The sequence below is a fragment of the Rosa chinensis genome, chromosome 6 (genome assembly GCF_002994745.2).
Source record: "Rosa chinensis cultivar Old Blush chromosome 6, RchiOBHm-V2, whole genome shotgun sequence".
Classification (NCBI taxonomy): Eukaryota; Viridiplantae; Streptophyta; class Magnoliopsida; order Rosales; family Rosaceae; genus Rosa; species Rosa chinensis.
In genome coordinates, this window is record NC_037093.1 from 58,266,771 (window position 1) to 58,283,926 (window position 17,156).

The 17,156-nt window shown below is 38.5% G+C and overlaps 1 long non-coding RNA gene across 1 annotated transcript; it reads right to left on the reverse strand.

Moving 5' to 3' along the window:
* Positions 1–4,271: 4,271 nt before the first annotated feature.
* LOC112169892 lies at positions 4,272–8,749 on the reverse strand. The gene is made up of 7 exons (XR_005802364.1): positions 8,584–8,749; positions 7,750–7,849; positions 6,373–6,432; positions 5,403–5,895; positions 5,184–5,296; positions 4,819–4,907; positions 4,272–4,409 (listed from the first exon to the last, which is right to left on the reverse strand). It is a non-coding gene; the product is annotated as an uncharacterized LOC112169892 (long non-coding RNA).
* Between the last annotated feature and the right edge of the window lie 8,407 nt (positions 8,750–17,156).

The following is a 17,156-nucleotide window of genomic DNA, read 5'->3' on the forward strand; positions in this document are numbered from 1 at the left end:
TAAAATCATGCTTTATAGTGGATAGGCACGAGCACGGCCCGTTTATTGGCCCGGCACGATATGGGCTCGGGCCATGGGCTGGACCGGGCTTAATGTTTAAGTAAATGTGCCGGCACGAGCTGGGCATGATAATCAATGGGCCGGCCCAATAACGGCACGAAGCACGACTATGCCCGCTTAAAATGGGCCGGGCCGGGCCGACCCGTTTGCCACCTCTAGATCAAAACAAGCAGTATTAACCTAAATGCTCGTAGGCTCATCTGTGGTAGACTTTAAACCACAATTGTTCGAACATGCGTAAGTATGGATCCAATCCATATACATTCACGAACCACTTCGTGAAGAGCAATAATCTTTACATTGTTCGAAGATATAGTGACTAGGGTCTGTTCTGTAGACCTCCAAGATATCACGGTCTTTACCCATGGTGAACACTTAACCAGTTTGGCAATGACCTTTGTATGGGTCAGAGAGATACTCAATATCAGCAAAACCTTTCAAAACACATGTCATTTTGGGACGGGGATAGTGGACGTAGGCCAGTGCTGGCGGCGTTCCTGGCGTGTGATGGGTCCGAATCCATCATCTCTCTGTAGGGATAGAACAAGCCCATATTAATCGTACATCTCAAGTACTGAAAGATATCTTTTACACCAATCCAATGGCGTCGCGTTGGCGCAAAGCTATATCTAGCTAACAAGTTCACAACATATGAGATGTCCGGTCTTCTGCATTGAGCTAAGAACAATAATGCGCCTATTGTACTCAAGTAAGACACTTCTGCCTCTTAGCACATCTTTGTCATTATCTTTCAGACGAAGAGGATCCTTTTAAGGATCAAGACTACGGACGATCATGGGGGTGCTTGAAGTTTTAATCTTGTCAAAATGCCTAAGCATCTATCAACAAGATGCTCAAGTTCCAAACTGAGACATAATCGTGTTCTCCCAAAATCGTTCATCTCAAAATCAGATTTCAAGTGTTCAACGGTTTTCCTTAACTCTTTAAAGGCTTTCAATAAAGATCATGTTCAACATGAACCGCGATAGAATCCGGAACTTGTTATGGAAACGCGTGGACATATCCCTTTCCAATCAAGTAGTCACTTTAGTAAGCGTTTCAACCTTATTGTAAACGCGCTCAGTGGTCTAGAGCCACTTGACTTGGGTAAATGAAGTTCATCATGAACCTTCATGTATATTCCGTATCTAGATCCCCATAGAGATACGTAGTGACCACATTTGTAAGCTGCATGATCAGTTATTCAGAAACTACCAAACTGACAGGGTAGTGGAGTGGAGTGACATCCATTACGAGAGAATATGTCTCATCGTAGTCGGTTCTAAGGCGTTTTGTGAGAAGCCTTGCGCCATAAGGCGACATTGCCATCTCTTTTTCTCATCACGCTTTCTAATGAAGACCCATTAGTCATAAATTTTATGTTAGGAGGTGTTGACATCACTGGCTCAAAAACCTTCCTCTTCCTTAGAGAATCCAACTTAACCTGAATCGCATCTTTTCATTTAGGCCAAATTTTTCTACGTTGGCATTCATTCATCAACGGAGAGTGGTTCGATATCATCGGACTCAACAAACTCATACGCAACGAAATGCTCGATTACATCATCAATTATGATGGAGTTTCTATCCCACGTCTCATGTACTCTAGTGTAATTGTTATAGAGCTCTATATTCTCAGGAATAGGTTTTGACATTGAGGCATCCCCCAACGATAACCATAACCCAGAAGATTCTCATGAGACGGATTTTGAGTCTTGATGATCAAATGATTGGAATGTGCTAAAGTATCATTCGAACCAACGGGCCTCCTACGTATCCTAGCTGGGGCCATGGCCTATAACGCTAGAGTGCCACTCTTTTTGGCGTTGGCGCTATGCCTACTTCCGTGTAGGGCGGCGCTACGTCCTCTCGTAGGGACGTCCTTCCTTGCAGGCAAGTTTGCAGCATATTTGTGTGATCTCATCACTTTAACCGGGATCGAGATGACACAAAGTGGGGACATGCCACGACAATTCCTGTCGTTCCAGCTGAAAATCTGTGTTCTTATCTCCCCCTAACGACGGGAAGACTGTCTCATCAAAGTGACAACTCGCAAATCTAGCGGTAAAGTGATCGCCTAACAAGGACATTAAGTGGCGAACGATTGTTGGAATATCAAATCCAATGTACTTGCCCATTCGTCTGTAAGGACCCATCATAGATCGTTGTGGCGGCGCAATTGGCACATAAATGGCACACTCAAATATGCGTAAGTACAAAAATACTTTTTCCTAGTCACTAGCTGTAATGCAGAGGTAGATTGAGTGGTTGTGGGTCGTAGATGAATTAGCATAGTTGCATGCGATATTGCATCACCCCAAGCGGATATAAGGAGATTGGTGCGCATTACCAATGTCCGGACTACCATCGTAGTCATTTTCGCGAGACCATTTGGATGTGTTCATGGGAATATGATATCCAACATCAGTCCCATTGCAATATCTATCGAAAGTCTTCGATGTAAACTCTATAGCATAGTCAAATCTAATTGACTAAATAGGATGATTCGAGGAGTGAGCCTGTTGTCATATGATATGTGCTAGGAGTATAGCATAAGCAACATTACAAGTGGACAATGGCATAACACGTGACCAGCGTGTTTGCCTATCAACCAACATCATGTGATATTTAAACGTCCGCAAGTTGGTTGAATTAGTCCACAGAATCCCTATGGATTCTATGTAAGAACAGAATGAGTATTATCATATCATTTACAAAGGATGGTCTCAGTCCTAATTTCTCTAAGGAACAGGCTTTATAAAACAAGCGAGAGGCTTTAAAAGCAACCAATGAGGATTTTGGTTGGGCCTGAGCATCTGAAACGCTATTTGAAGCAAAGTTGGTGATTGCAGCATCACCTAGGACGCCATCACCATGATGGATGCCATCTATGGAGTCATGGATAGAGACTGTGCCAGCCCTAGGCTAGTGGTGGACAGCGGCGGTGCCAAAGGCAGCAGCGACGGTTACACTTAGTCCAGGAATCAACTTTTGATTCATGCTTCGTTTTGCTTGAAAGAATAGATGTCTGTGTGAAGTCTTTAGTAGAAGGATCATCATGACTAGGATGACCTATCTTGTCGTGACAAACCCATTATGTGTCTAAATCCAAGAGATCTTCTCTCATGACTTTATTAGATTTAATAGCTCGAATAGTGACATAGAGTCCACTAGAGAGACACATAAACTTCTTTAAGATGCGCCTTTGTTCGCAATCATTAGAGGTATTGCAAAGGAACTTATTTCCGTTCTCTACATGCATTTTGGCATGGAATCCGTTGGCTATTCATAGGTGCCACTATGCCAAAAAGGCCTTCAGACGACATAACTGTTCTGTCGTCTGAACGAACAAAAATGTGTCGTCTAGTACGGTGTCGTCTCTTGGGGGCATCAGACGACAGAAGTGTTCTGTCATCTGATTTTTCAGACGACATAAAAAAAAAAAAGTCTTGTGTTGTCTGATGAGTTTTGCATTTTGGGAACATTGTGATTTGTATCTTTAAAAGCATTCAAACAACAGTTTTGTATTGTCTGATAAACAAAACAACCACAGTATTTTTTAAATGCTATTGTGTGAAGCATATTTGCAAGACTTATTTGTGTGGTCTGAATGCCCTTAAATGAACACTCATATGTAGTGTCTTCTCTCATACAACAACAATTAAAGGTTGTGCTAATTTACTTTAAACGACAATTATATGTGGTCGTAAAGAGCATAAGAGGACAATTAAGTGTCGTTCTGGGGTCCATACATACGACACTTAAGTGTTGTGTGAAAGGTCTTTTATTAGGTCTTTTATATTGTCTGTGATTGATTCCAACCACACTTATTTGTTGTTATTATACACTTTAGCCAATACTTTCGCCTAACTTATGTTGTTGTTTTGCCCTTTAGACTACAATTTTCTGTCGTCCCAATGCCAAAAAGACAATAGACTTCTAATTGATTTTTGTGTTGTTTTTGTTCAACTGCAACCACACATTTTGGTGTGCTTTTGTTTTAGCTTGCTATTTGAGATAACACATTAGTAGTCTCCTGTTACAATTGGTATGCATGCATCTGGAAATTAAAATTGCATATTCATGAAACCACAAAATCCACATCCAAAATCACTCATTGCAATTTCCACTAATCCACCATTGTCTCATGTACACAAACCTAATCATGAGCATCAATTCAAAATGGCCCATATCTACTAATCTAAATCTGCAGACAAGTCCAAATGCTAATGAAGAAAGAATTTCTACTAGACACAAGTTAAATATAGGAACTAGCTAGCTGTACTACTGTATTACACCTGATGGCTTCCCTTGGGGATCACGTAATCTCCATAATTGTCCCTTGACAGCTTCATACGCAGAAACATGCATGATTATCACCAAAATAGGGGAGAAACAAAAATAACATGTTAAAAGGAAATCTCAATTAAAATGTCAGTCTTGTAGAAATGAACTAATATAACATGACCAAGCATCTTGGGGTACTCATGTGCTTAGACGAGAAGATATTTTGATGTAATAGTTGCCTATTTTAGTTTCTTATATAGAAATAAACAGGTTTATAACAAAAATGTCTGGAAACTTGGCATAAATTACTGGATACTAATGGTTATAATGGCAAGGACTCATATCCAATGGTCAAAACAAGAACAAATGCAGATGTCCACTCAAGAGAAAGATTTTATGTGTGCATATGTGGGTGTAGCAGTCAGCTGGGAGCTAGTTCAACATCTCAGTCCGATTGAAAATGGATGATACCTGAAGAACTCCCTTGGTTGTGAAGTCAAATGCAGTTGACAGCTGTCCCGTGCCATCAATCCAACTTATTATTTGTTGTCTGTGGCTATCTGCACAAATGGAGTCCACGTAAACAACATAAGCACTTCTAATAAAGGTAAAACGAGAGAGAGAGAGAGAGAGAACCAAAGTAACGTCATTACTAATAAATTTAAGCTAGCCTTTCTATATTAACTAATACTATGAACGTTGAGGTATTTTAATTAACACTTCAGACTAGAGCTTCATTCATGCCTATAACTTTATTCATATAGAATAACTGAAGTGACTGTGGTTCGTTGATCTGATTAGTTGAATAGTGCTCAATAAACATCAATATATTATACCTTGGTTGTAGTCCAAACCATGACCATTGTAGTTGCAAGAATCCCAATACTCCCCAACAGAAAAAATTGGTTTTGCTCCTTCAATATACTCTTTCACATATTTAGCTGCATAACTAATTGAATATTCGAAAACACGAAACAGAGTAAGCTGTAAATAAATTAACCCAATTTGATGGAATATATGTTCTAAGGGAGGTAACCCAATTTTTTGTAGTAAACCTTTTAATTGGTGCTCAGATCCATATTTAGAATTGAGGGAATATATGTTCCGAGGGAGATAACCTACAATATGAGGAAAGCAAAGTGGACACAATGATCCGGTCATCTATATGCAGAAAGAATAAAAACCAATTTGATGAATTTCATGCACCAACCTTCTGAGGCAGAGGAATGAGTTCATGAAGTAAATCTATATGCAGAAAGAATAAAAACCAATTTGATGAATTTCATGCATCAACCTTCTGAGGCTGAAGTAAATCCAGATTTTGTAATATCCAGAACTTTACTTTCTAAATTTTTCCTACAATGATATCAGCATGCTTGCAATCTCTACCTCCCTTTTCTGTTCAGTTGCTGAAGCATGTCTACTCAGTGCATAATGGGCAGCATATAAGTAGCAATGTTAAACAACCAAACCACACCCTTCAAGCCCCAACCGATACTTGATATGTGTAAATTCCCAGGTTGCAGTGGCAGATATAGCTGTAGCAATCTGCAAGGGGTAGGGCACAAGCATTTAATTTTATCAAAAGAATCATATATTTTGATGTAATTAGTCGAGTCGAGTATAAATAAGTTCATTGTACTTCAGTCCCATTTGAGTTATAATGAAGGATATTGCAAGCAAAAAGCCTGGTCTATCCATGAAAGACCAGCCCCTAGAGTGAGTAACGAATATTTATGACATTCTGATGGTGCTAATTTGAAGATACAGAGCATAAGTGTCACACCCCAATCTCTATTAATTGTGAGTTCATAAGCTGTAACAAAAGTTTACCACCAGAAAAGGTACAAGAAAGTAAATAAATTTGAGAAATCCCAAGTAGAACAAAACACAAGTTCAAACACCCACACATATATACAATCCAACACACGTTTAGAAGTTTCAGAGTATGATTACACTCTCGATAAAGGTAGAGGTTAACAAAATCAACATATAGTTGGTAGCTTCTTTTAGTAAGACTCTCACCTGGTACAAAATAGGTCCTCTAACCACAAAAAGCAAAAGTTCAAGTACATCCGTCAACACCTTCAAAACACACAAAAGTATCCAACTTTAGAAGTCTTTAATTGAATAGTTATTCATGACTTAGTAAGATAAACAACCAAAAGCAATGAATAAAACTACTCCAAGACTACATGGTAACCTGAATAAAGCAATTTAGAATCATTTTGTCAAACACCTTGTGTGCATGAAACATTGATACTGAACAACAAAAGTAAACCAACAAAATCACACTACAAATAACAAGGTTCCAGCTCCTCTTTCAAGAGTCAAAACAAAATGAAGAGAGAAGGAAATTAACCTTCAAAATCCGTTGAGAAACCAACAAGATTGATCTCCCCTTAGTTTCGTCGATCAATACCCAAACCAAACTAAATTCTTATCGTTTATTCTCTTCTCCGACCTAATTTCCTGTCCAAAGCAAGTTTTCTACCCACTCCTAAAAGCTCCAGCGGCCTCCCTTTACAAGTTCAAATAAGAACAACGTTTGAATAGCCAAAAGGTAAACTAGTTTGGTGTCTTTCTAAACTCTAGCCACGTCAAGCAATTACAAGAGCAAACTTAAAAAAAGAAAAGAAAAAAAAAATAATGCCTTGTTTCAGTCCACACAATAGCAAACACAATAAAACAAAGATAAAACAATAAAGAAGAAAAAGAAAACAATAAGCACAACAGTGGGATGATACCAAGTTACTAGTCTAGATAACAAGCACTCAATTAAAAAATTACGGATATCACAAGACAACCTCTCTTCGTATGCAGTATAATCAGGCAGAACTGCCATCTTATAGTTATGTTGATTGAAACTTACTACATAGAATGCATTCTACAAGTAGAGAGGTCTTGACCATAAATCAAGAGTCTAACAAATTGGTATTCACTGTTTCCTCTATTACTACAACAGATGATGACCTGAACTAAAAGTTTTGCTAACTTAAAAGGAAGAGAAAAAAATGACCATGGTTATGTGTTAGAATGACTAAAATCTGAAATGACCATACTTGGGTTGCCTGATCAAGCCTATCAAGTTAGTTACGAGTTAGATGACTGCAAGCTGGTAATTTTTCACACTTTATAATATACATCTGAAGAAATGCTTACACATATTTATCATGAATTCAAATTTCTCACCATATTCATCAATGGGGGCATGGCAGTCGTAGCTGTTAACAATAAAAGGGCAGAGCCGGCCCTGGGATTTCCGGGGCTCTAGGCGGGAAAAAAAAATGGGGCTCCCTACCTTTAAATATATTAAAAAAAAAAATTTCTCTTCTGTATCCTCATTCACATTATCATTCTCATTCTCTTGTACTTGTTCATCATTTGAGTTAAAGTACTTACGAAGGGATCCGGCTTGAAGCTTAACCAATGCCTCTCTCTTTTGCTTCTCTTTTCTTTTTTTAACCGCAGAAGGATACTTCCTAATCGGAGCCATCATAACCTATAAAAGATAAAATAGATATCGAAATTTTGATCTAAACATATTGCCATATAATAAAAAATACCAATGTATCAAACCAAGAAAACCATTTTCAATCCAAACTTACTGTCATAGTGCCATACAAATTATACAACACCATTATCCTAATATTAAACAAAGCAAAAGCAAAGCAAAACAATTTTCAATTAAAACTTTAAGATATGTTTACAATACTTTTGTAAACTGATGAATCATGAAGTTTCTAGTTTAATTTTCATAATTGAGACCCTAATCCATGTGCCTTGTACTATTTTTTCTTTTCTTTTCTTATATAGCTCGGTTCTCATATCTATGGTTCAATTGCTCTTTGACCAATAAAGAGCAGCAGAGATGGGAATGAGAAAATAATAAACATATAATGAAGGTATAGAACAATGATCATAACTAGACAACCTAGAAATGAACTTCAAAACATTATTCTTACTAAGATTTGATCAGCACAAATGAATCAAGAGATACAAAGCACAATAGTAGCACAAACAATCAATTTGAAATTAAAGAATAAAGGAGAACCAGAGGCTTTCATCTCTTACATTCCTACAGACCCACTCACCAACCCAGTACCCAAATGCAAATTATCATCACCCAGTACCCAAACACAAATCATCATAACCTAGAATCCCAAATCTCGACCTTTCGTATCTACCTAATTGAAGAACTAGAAGAGACATGGAATTCGAGCAAGAGAGAATTACCTGGACAAATTTCTGGAAGAATTTCGTGACTTTCGTCTGAAAAGTGAGGAGAGAGATTTGGGAGAGCACTCAGAGTAGCAGTCGGCAGAAGAACAAAAGTCAGGAACAACCAATTTTTTTTTTTTTTTTCAAAACAAAATGTCCAGAATCTTTTTTATAACATATATATAAGGGGTTATCTTTTTTTTGGGGGGGGGGGGGGGGGGGGGGTGGGGGGCCTAGGCCTGGGGCCTATTGAGCCTATGTCCAGGGCCGCCTCTGTTAAAAAGGGACTCCAGCAGTTCTTCCGAAATTAGTTCTCCTCCATGGTACTGCAAGCAATGTTTAAGATGTAAGAAATAAGCTCAATTATTCCTTACGTTTTAGTTACCTCTGGGAGTGATATACCATATGATTAAATCAATGGTTCACCCTAAACTTTATTTAGCATGACATAGTGCTTCATTTGATTGCTGAAAAGTACATACAAGTAAAGACTGTTAGATCATAATGTCATGGTGTCCTAAAAAGAACATTATTGCTATCTCACTGCTTTATTACTGATCCTAGTGTCCTGGAAATTGCCGACTCACTTTGGGACTAAAGCACCCCATTTAGAACATTTATTCAAAACCTCAGGCTAGCTTAGCCCCTCCCCTCCCCTTCCCAGGCCTTAGGCTTCCTTTGTACCCAAAACAAAAAAGAAGACACTGGGTGTTGAAACTTTTCCCTATTAGCCACAATTAAAGAACCAAACTCATCCCTTATAATTGCCCCACCATCAAAACATCCATCATTAACGTTAGCTGCACCATCACAATTTACCTTCAGCTGACCACTTCTAGGAGGCTGCCACCTCCGTAAACTGCCCAAGCCCACCTCCTCCGCTGCCCTATATTCCACTCTAGCTCGGCAGCACATAGCCTCTGTGAAACTCTTCAAAAACTTCACCCAATTCTCATATAGAATTCCAGAAACTCAAATTCAAATAGCACAATGCCCACATAATTAGTAGAAAACAAAATCACACATACTTAATTCATTGCTATAGAAAAAGTAATAAAACAAATGCGAACTGCACAAGGAATCAAAAGAAACTATCTAACAACAAGAACTCAATCAAAATGGTCGTCCAACATTTTGAGAACCAAACAACAAAGACCAATCTCAAAACAGAAGATGAAGGGAAAATAAAAATAGTTTGGAATCTATATGGATCTAATTGCCAAGCCCCGTCCCAATTAACTCTTCATAGTCTTCAAAATTTGAACAAAAGAAACAGATTCAGAAGCTCAAATAAGATCAAACCAACAATCAAACAGAGCCCATTTCATTTTCTCTCTCTTTTATTTTGTCTTCAATATCCCAGCAACCAAAGCTAGCAAGAAAAGCATGAAAAACACAATAAAAACCAAATCGAACGAAAACCCAAATCACATAAATCCCGGAGAAATTCACCAAAGCCAACACCTTTTTCAAAAACAAAGCTTAAACGAGAACTTGCACCTGATCATTATCAAGGAGAAAGAGTCGGTGCCGTCGGCCTTTGAGGATAGAGGGAGAGGGCTAGTGCCGACGACCGTCCAGGAGAGATTGAGAGAGAGGGACGACGAGTCACTTAGTGATTCACTTCATATTCCTGGAGAGACCAAGACAAGAGTCACTGAATGCCGTCGTTTCGCTGCCGTCGACATTGAAGGAGGTTGAGAGTTAGAGAGAGAGAGGTCTGGGTTTTCAGTAATTAGAACACCGAACAGTGTTGGTCATTTTGGCGAGGATAAGAGGAAAAGTAAAATCCATTCACCCCATCCCTAAATAGAAGGAAAACCTAATTGAAATCAAACCCTAAAATCAAAACTAAGAAGAAGAGGGAGAGACTAAGAAGAAGAATTGAGAGAGAGAGAAGACGAATGAGAGAATGAGAATCGAGATCTGAGAAAGCTGAGTGAGAAAGAGAGAGGCTGGTTTTTGAGGTTTTTAGTTTTGTGAGTTCTAGGTCAAGTTGAGAGAGCTGATCGAGTGAGAATGACAGAAAATGACTTAATTGCGAGGGATCTATGTCCAAAAGCACAAGTCAAAATAACTTGGAAAATTTTAAAACAAGCTCTACACTCAGACGACATTTAAATGTTGTCTGAATGTCACAAATTCTAGTCAACTAGAGCGTTGCTATTTGAGAGGGAAAACACTCAATCAATTTTTGGATATCCCTCCAAATTTGATAGGAAATCGCCACCTTCTACAACTACACAAATATGTTGTCTGAATGCTAACCATTTATCCAAATTTGAGATAGGAAATCACCACCTTCTACAACTACACAAATGTGTTGTCTGAATGCTCACCATTTATCCAAATTTGAGAGAGGAAATCACCACCTTCTACAACTACACAAATGTGTTGTCTGAATGCTCACCATTTTTCCAAATTAAACCAGTATGGTTTTAGTGTATATTCAGACGACAGAAAAAAAAAATTATGTCGTCTGAAAAACTCAGACGACATAAAACAAAACTTATGTCGTCTGATGCGTGTCGTCTGAAGGCCTTTTTGGCATAGTGTGCGATTTGCCCTAGGAGCGTAGAGAGTTCCTGTGACAATAATCAAGGTGCCATTTGGCAGGGGAACTTGGGCTATTCCATGTCCTTGAATTAATATTGATGACCCAGCCATAGTAGTCACAAAAGTAATATGCTCAGAATCAAAATTGAGTCATCATGAGAAGAACTCGAAATTTTATTCATAAGCCAACAGAGTTACATCATTGTCTCTTTGACCAAAGAAAATCTAATCCAAAATGCTAGCTAATGCAAAATAATGGTAGTCGTCTAACTTCTTTCGGTAATTCCAAAATAAATGTGACCGGGTGAGTAGAGAGATGTCGGTGGAGCAAGGCTCGCTTAAGTACCACTTATCTCAAAACCTTCCTAGACATCATACCTATTTTGGATGAGCCTATGTGAAGAAAAACTAAATCAATGACATTTACTACAAAGTATATGGCAATTGCCTATTACATCTCTTGGAAAAATAAACTTTAAACAGAATTGGCAATCTATTGATCCCAGCCAGATTTGTAGTCTTCAACCCTTCACTCTAGATCATCTTCTTGATCTTCTTGTTCCACATAGTGAGCTTCTCTTACTTCACAATATGCTTTGTAGGCGGTGAAAATTTCTTCACAAGCTCTACAAATGTGTGCCCAATGACCGGATACTCCACATCGAGAACATACATATTTTTGCTCAGACTTCATTGATTAAGGCGCTTTGAAAGCGTCATTTAGATGGTTCTTAGTGTTGGTGGTGCCACCAACATGGCCAAAGGCGTTGCCTCCCTCTCTCTTTCCACGTTGACCTCTTCGGTTCCGTGTTCTCCTATTTTGGTGGTTACCTTCCCAAGTAGAGCGATTATATAGACCAAAATGTCCAAAAGTATCCCTAAGATTAGGGTTTTGCTCTTGGCGCCCTCTCTTAGGGGCGCGACTATAATTAGATTCAGGAATATGCTTTATTTCCACGGATCTCGAATTATAGTTCTTCACAAGGATGTTGTCATGCATTTCAACGACACTTATAGATCCAATGAGCTCATGAAACCTTGTGATCCGTCCTGCAGTAACATCGATTTGATAGTTCTTAGCAACCTTTAATGCAAAGACGGGGAAGGTAGAGAGAGTCTTCTCAATCAACATTGCATCTGGGATCTCTTTACCACAGAATTCCATTAAGGATTTAATGCGAAGTGCTTTCGAGTTGTAGTCAAGAATTGACTTGAAATCACAAAAGCGAAGGCTATGCCATCTCACTTCTAGGTTAGGAAGCAGGGAGTCACGGACGTTGCCAAATCTTTCTTCGAGTGAGACCCACAGCCTTCTGGGGTCTTCTTCATTCATACAGTCGTACTGGAGCGAATCATCCATATGACGAGGCATCAGGATGATGGCTTTCGCCCTATTTGCCTCAAGGCTGCTCTATTTGCTTCCAAAGCTTGAGCTTGCTCAACAGTTAGCACGTCCTGGCTAGGCTCGAGAATCATATCCAGGATTCCATAGGCCTTGAGATACTGGCAAACATCACGAACCCACCTGTGATATCCAGAGCCAGTTGTTCCCAATGGAGCAAAGTCCAATTTGTTTAGGTTACTCATCCTGAAAGAGAACAAGAAATTAGGGTTAGTTTCGGAGCTTAAAAGGCTACCATGAAAACATATAAAATTTCTGAGCGTAGTTGCTCCCAAGAAATTATGAATTTCTGAGCATAATCACTTCCAAGAAATTAGGAATTTATGAGCGTAATTGCTTCCAAAAATTCAATTCCAAGAGGTATTGGATTAGATCGAAACAATGACGTAAGTGGTCGATCATAAATTCTCTACAAACTCTAAGTTTGGAGATCTCAACAAGCTCCAAGCTTGGAGTGAGCACGAACTCCCATAGTTCGGCTTAATTAGGTCTCCCCTATGATGAAGAAAGGGGGGGGGGTAGAAGAAGGGAGTTTGAAAGTCCCCGAGAAAAAGAAGAGAAAAGAAATAAAAACTTCAAAAGTGGGAACTTTTAGTAAAAAATACCTCGAAATAGGTTGCTTGAAAAGTGCCCTGAAAAGTCGCCGGTCGCCGGAAAATTTGTCGGAGTTGATGTGGCAGTGCCGAGTGACGTGGCGCTACGGGGCTGATATGGCATGGGTGAGCTGGCGTGCTGACGTGGCGTCGGTGGTAAGCTGACGTCAGTGGGCAGTAGTCTGACGTCAGTGGGCAATGGTCTGACGTCAGTAGGCCAGGCGGTCAGTGGGCTGTGACTTGAGTTGTGGCTTGGGCTGCCTCCACCTTTTTTTTTTTTTTTTCTTCTTCTGCCGGTTTTCTGCCTAATGTTTAGTCTGCCGGTTTGGTAATTTTTAGGCCGGTTTGCAGGGTTTTTCTTCTGGTTCTTGAATGCTGGGATCGAAGTGCTTCTGGTGGCAAATTTTGGTCAGAATTAGAGGTCCGAAACTTGGTGAACCGGTTGAGTATTTGCTGCATGTGGTTTGAAACTTCCGGTGGCCGGTTCGGCAAGTTTCCGGCCGGTTCTGGTGGTTCTGCCGCAGGTTCTGGACTCCTGGAGTCGAGATCTTCAAGTTATGTGATGGAGGTAGAAAAGGTTTCAAGGTTCTGTATTCGGATTTAGGGTTTTAGCTTCTTGAATTAGGGTTTGGCTATTTGTTTCAGGGTTAAGGCTTCGTGCTGATAACGTGTTTAAGGAAAACCAAAATTGGGAGAGAATTGAGTCGTGCTTTCATTGATAATAGAGGTCTCTTTATATAGAGGATTACAAGCATAGAGATAGAGTTGTACATGGAAACATAACCGTACATTGATTGGATATCTCCTAAGATTCTCTGAGAATATCTCTAAGATAAACCTTATTTCAACTAGAGCAAGTAACATCGAGTTTGGGCCAGACACATAATCTGGATTGACTTGAACAAGGTTTAAGATGTTTGGTAAATTAAAATAAAATCAGCTTTAATTAAAAATTATAGGTCTTTGACAACGACTTTTAGAAGTAACTCTAAACTATGGGTCAATCTATAATCTATTGTGGATCAAAGTCACAATTCAGCAGAAACAGTTTATTTTTTTTATTTTTTTTTAATAATACTTTTTTTTAAGTTACAATAATTCCAAACTAACCTAAAAACACTAAAATCTTCGCCTCTTTATTTTTTTTGGATAATAAATATTGGCCTCTCTATAAAAGCATTCTTATCATATTAATTTTGAAGTATTCTTCTAGCATGGAAAACGCATTGTCACTCTATTGGTTCTGGGTGCTAAGTTCTATAGTAAGCTACACAGGGCCGGTCTTGACATTTTGATGGCCTGAGGCAAATAATTTAAATGTGGCCTCACATAAAAAAATCATATAATCGAACAAATTTTTTTATATATATAAATTAAACCCCTACATTAATGGTAATGCAAGGAAAAAAAAAAAGTGTTCAATTCCAAAATAATTTTTCACTTAGAAATTGAAAAAAAAAAACAGAATATATTTAACTACAAAAGAAACCAATGAAAAAAGGGCAAGTACATTAATATTCAATTTCAAAATATTCTTTCCATAGAAGCTGGAAAAAGAATGAACACAAAAGTTTAATTGCAAAGAAACTAAGACCAAAAAAAAAAAGACAAAAAAGTGCAATTAAACTAATTAAGAAAAAGAAAAAAAAAGACAAAAAATAGGCCACTGTGTTTCGAACCTTGATGCTGCAAACAACAGCACATCTATGTTACCACTGCGCTAGCGTGGACGCATTGTAAGAAGGACGCGAAAACAAATTATATAATCATAAACGAATATATGTAAAATAAAATAAAAAATAAAATAAAAAACTTTGTGGAGGGCCGTGGGAGAGTGGTGGCCTGAGACGGCTGCCTCAGGCAGCAGCCCTCAGGGCCGGCCCTGAAGCTACATACATGTTGAAATGGTGAAGAAGTGCGCAAGATGTACGTTTTATACTTTACGTTGTAGTAGTTGAATCGTGTTGATAATTTGACGTATTTATTTTCAATATATACGGCAATAAAGTTTGGATACCCAAAAAAGAATAATATATACTCATACATAATGATCAGATACTTTGGTCAAAGCTAATCCAATAGACCGAAAATTTGGATCACATGCTACAGAATCTAACTAGACACATCATGAAAGCCTTCGCAATAAAGAACAAAAAATCTACTATTTTAACCTAAATGGTATGGAAATTAGGTATATGAGTTCTCTGCTATATATGACGAGATTCATTTCCTTCATGATCCAAACCAATTCATTCGTCCAAAACCAAAAGATGCTCAAACCCAAAGGACAAGACTATATACAAAGCCAAGTTCTTCAAGTAAATTGTAGTTAAAATACTTCAATCTTGCTAAGCTAAGGATCTGACCAATTCGAAGTGTGTACTGTAATTTCCAAGTACCTCAACCAGTTTCATGTTTCAAAGAGGTTTTCAGTTACAGCACTTTACATGATGAGCAGTGTCGGTCAGTTGAGGTATGAGAGACAAAATGGAATTAATTCTACATCATCGCTTAGATTCCTTCATCATCCACCCTCGCATATTTAGGTTTTGATCTCTGGCCCTATGACCTTATGTTTCGTATATAGTTATACCATTATTCCGATCTGATGGTGGCACGACTGGTGAGGCCTCGACGGTGGTTGCAGACAATCTGAAGAGAGCGGTGGCGGTCCGCACTGTTTGGAGTGTTTTGGGTGTCCAAAACAATTGGGAAGGATATGAGTTTTTTTGCCCACGTTTGGATCCACCTGATGGCCTGGTGCTCTAGGGTTTCGTATTTGGGATCCCGGATGATTATTCCAAATAAAATGCTATTTGAATGATTTATTATGTAGCAATTTTTACAACTCAATCCGTAATAATAGAAAAAAAAAGTCTTAAGTTAGGCTTGTGTTCAGCGAGCGTCCCTTAATTAGTTCTTAATGAGTTTTGTTAGGCTTAGATAGGTTCTCTTGGTCATCGACTAGTTACTTGTGTAAGCTTTGTAAGCTCTGGCCTGTTTTCATGGTTTGATTATTAATGCAATCAATTCCTATTAAAAAAAAAAAAAATAGAAAAAAAAAGTCCAAAAGAGGCCCATTACATAAGTTCATATATATACGAGAGAGACTTGCGTGGGGCAGCCGCACCACGTGGATATAGGGCAGACCAATCAACCCCCAGCAGAGGGGTTTTTGGGTATTGTACTTTTAAAAAGCATGGGCAGTTTCGGAACAAGGAAAAAAAATTCTGATGTCTGATTGGCTTGTCTTATATCCACGTGGTGGGGAAGCCCCTACCTAAGAATTTTTCTATACATACATAGTAACATGTGAATTCTAGTGCTATTTACACCCGCATATTGATAATTATGAAAAGAGAAAAAAATTAGCATAGATGATTATCCACAATGATAATCTTTTAAATTTAAGACTCTGGCTCAGACCAAATTTTTTTTTTTATAAAGCTCAGACCAAAACAGTTCTAGTTAATGCTTGAACATATCACTCTCAAGACTGATTCAATGATATGCCGATGCCCTAAGAATAGGCAGCATATTTAGCTTGGACGGTTACTTCATCAATTGGTAGGCGCTCTATTTATAGCTTTGAAAATGCTTAAATAAAACAAGCTATAGCAGTACTACTACTAACTGTGCTTTTGCAGAAAGATCACACAACAATACATTCAAACATTTTTGAAGGCAATTCATCAAGCAACAAGAGTAGCCTCTAATCGAGCACAGCAAACTTGGTGAGGATAGCATTTTTATTAAGTCGATACAATCCAATTTAGATTGAGCTGCATTATTCACTTCCAGAGTTGATAGTTTTGGTTGACTAGGCACGACTTCGGGTCGATGTGTCTACTCAATCCCTTTAACTAGACGTGCGCATTAAGAATGTTGTGAATATGCTGTTCGAGGATGCAAATTAATGTTCTTAGAAATTCCTGCTGTCCTTTACCAATTTTTGCGGTGCAACATTTTACCTGTCAATGATGTAATTTATGTAAATATGGTAATATGACATGAATCATTGAATCTGGTATATATAT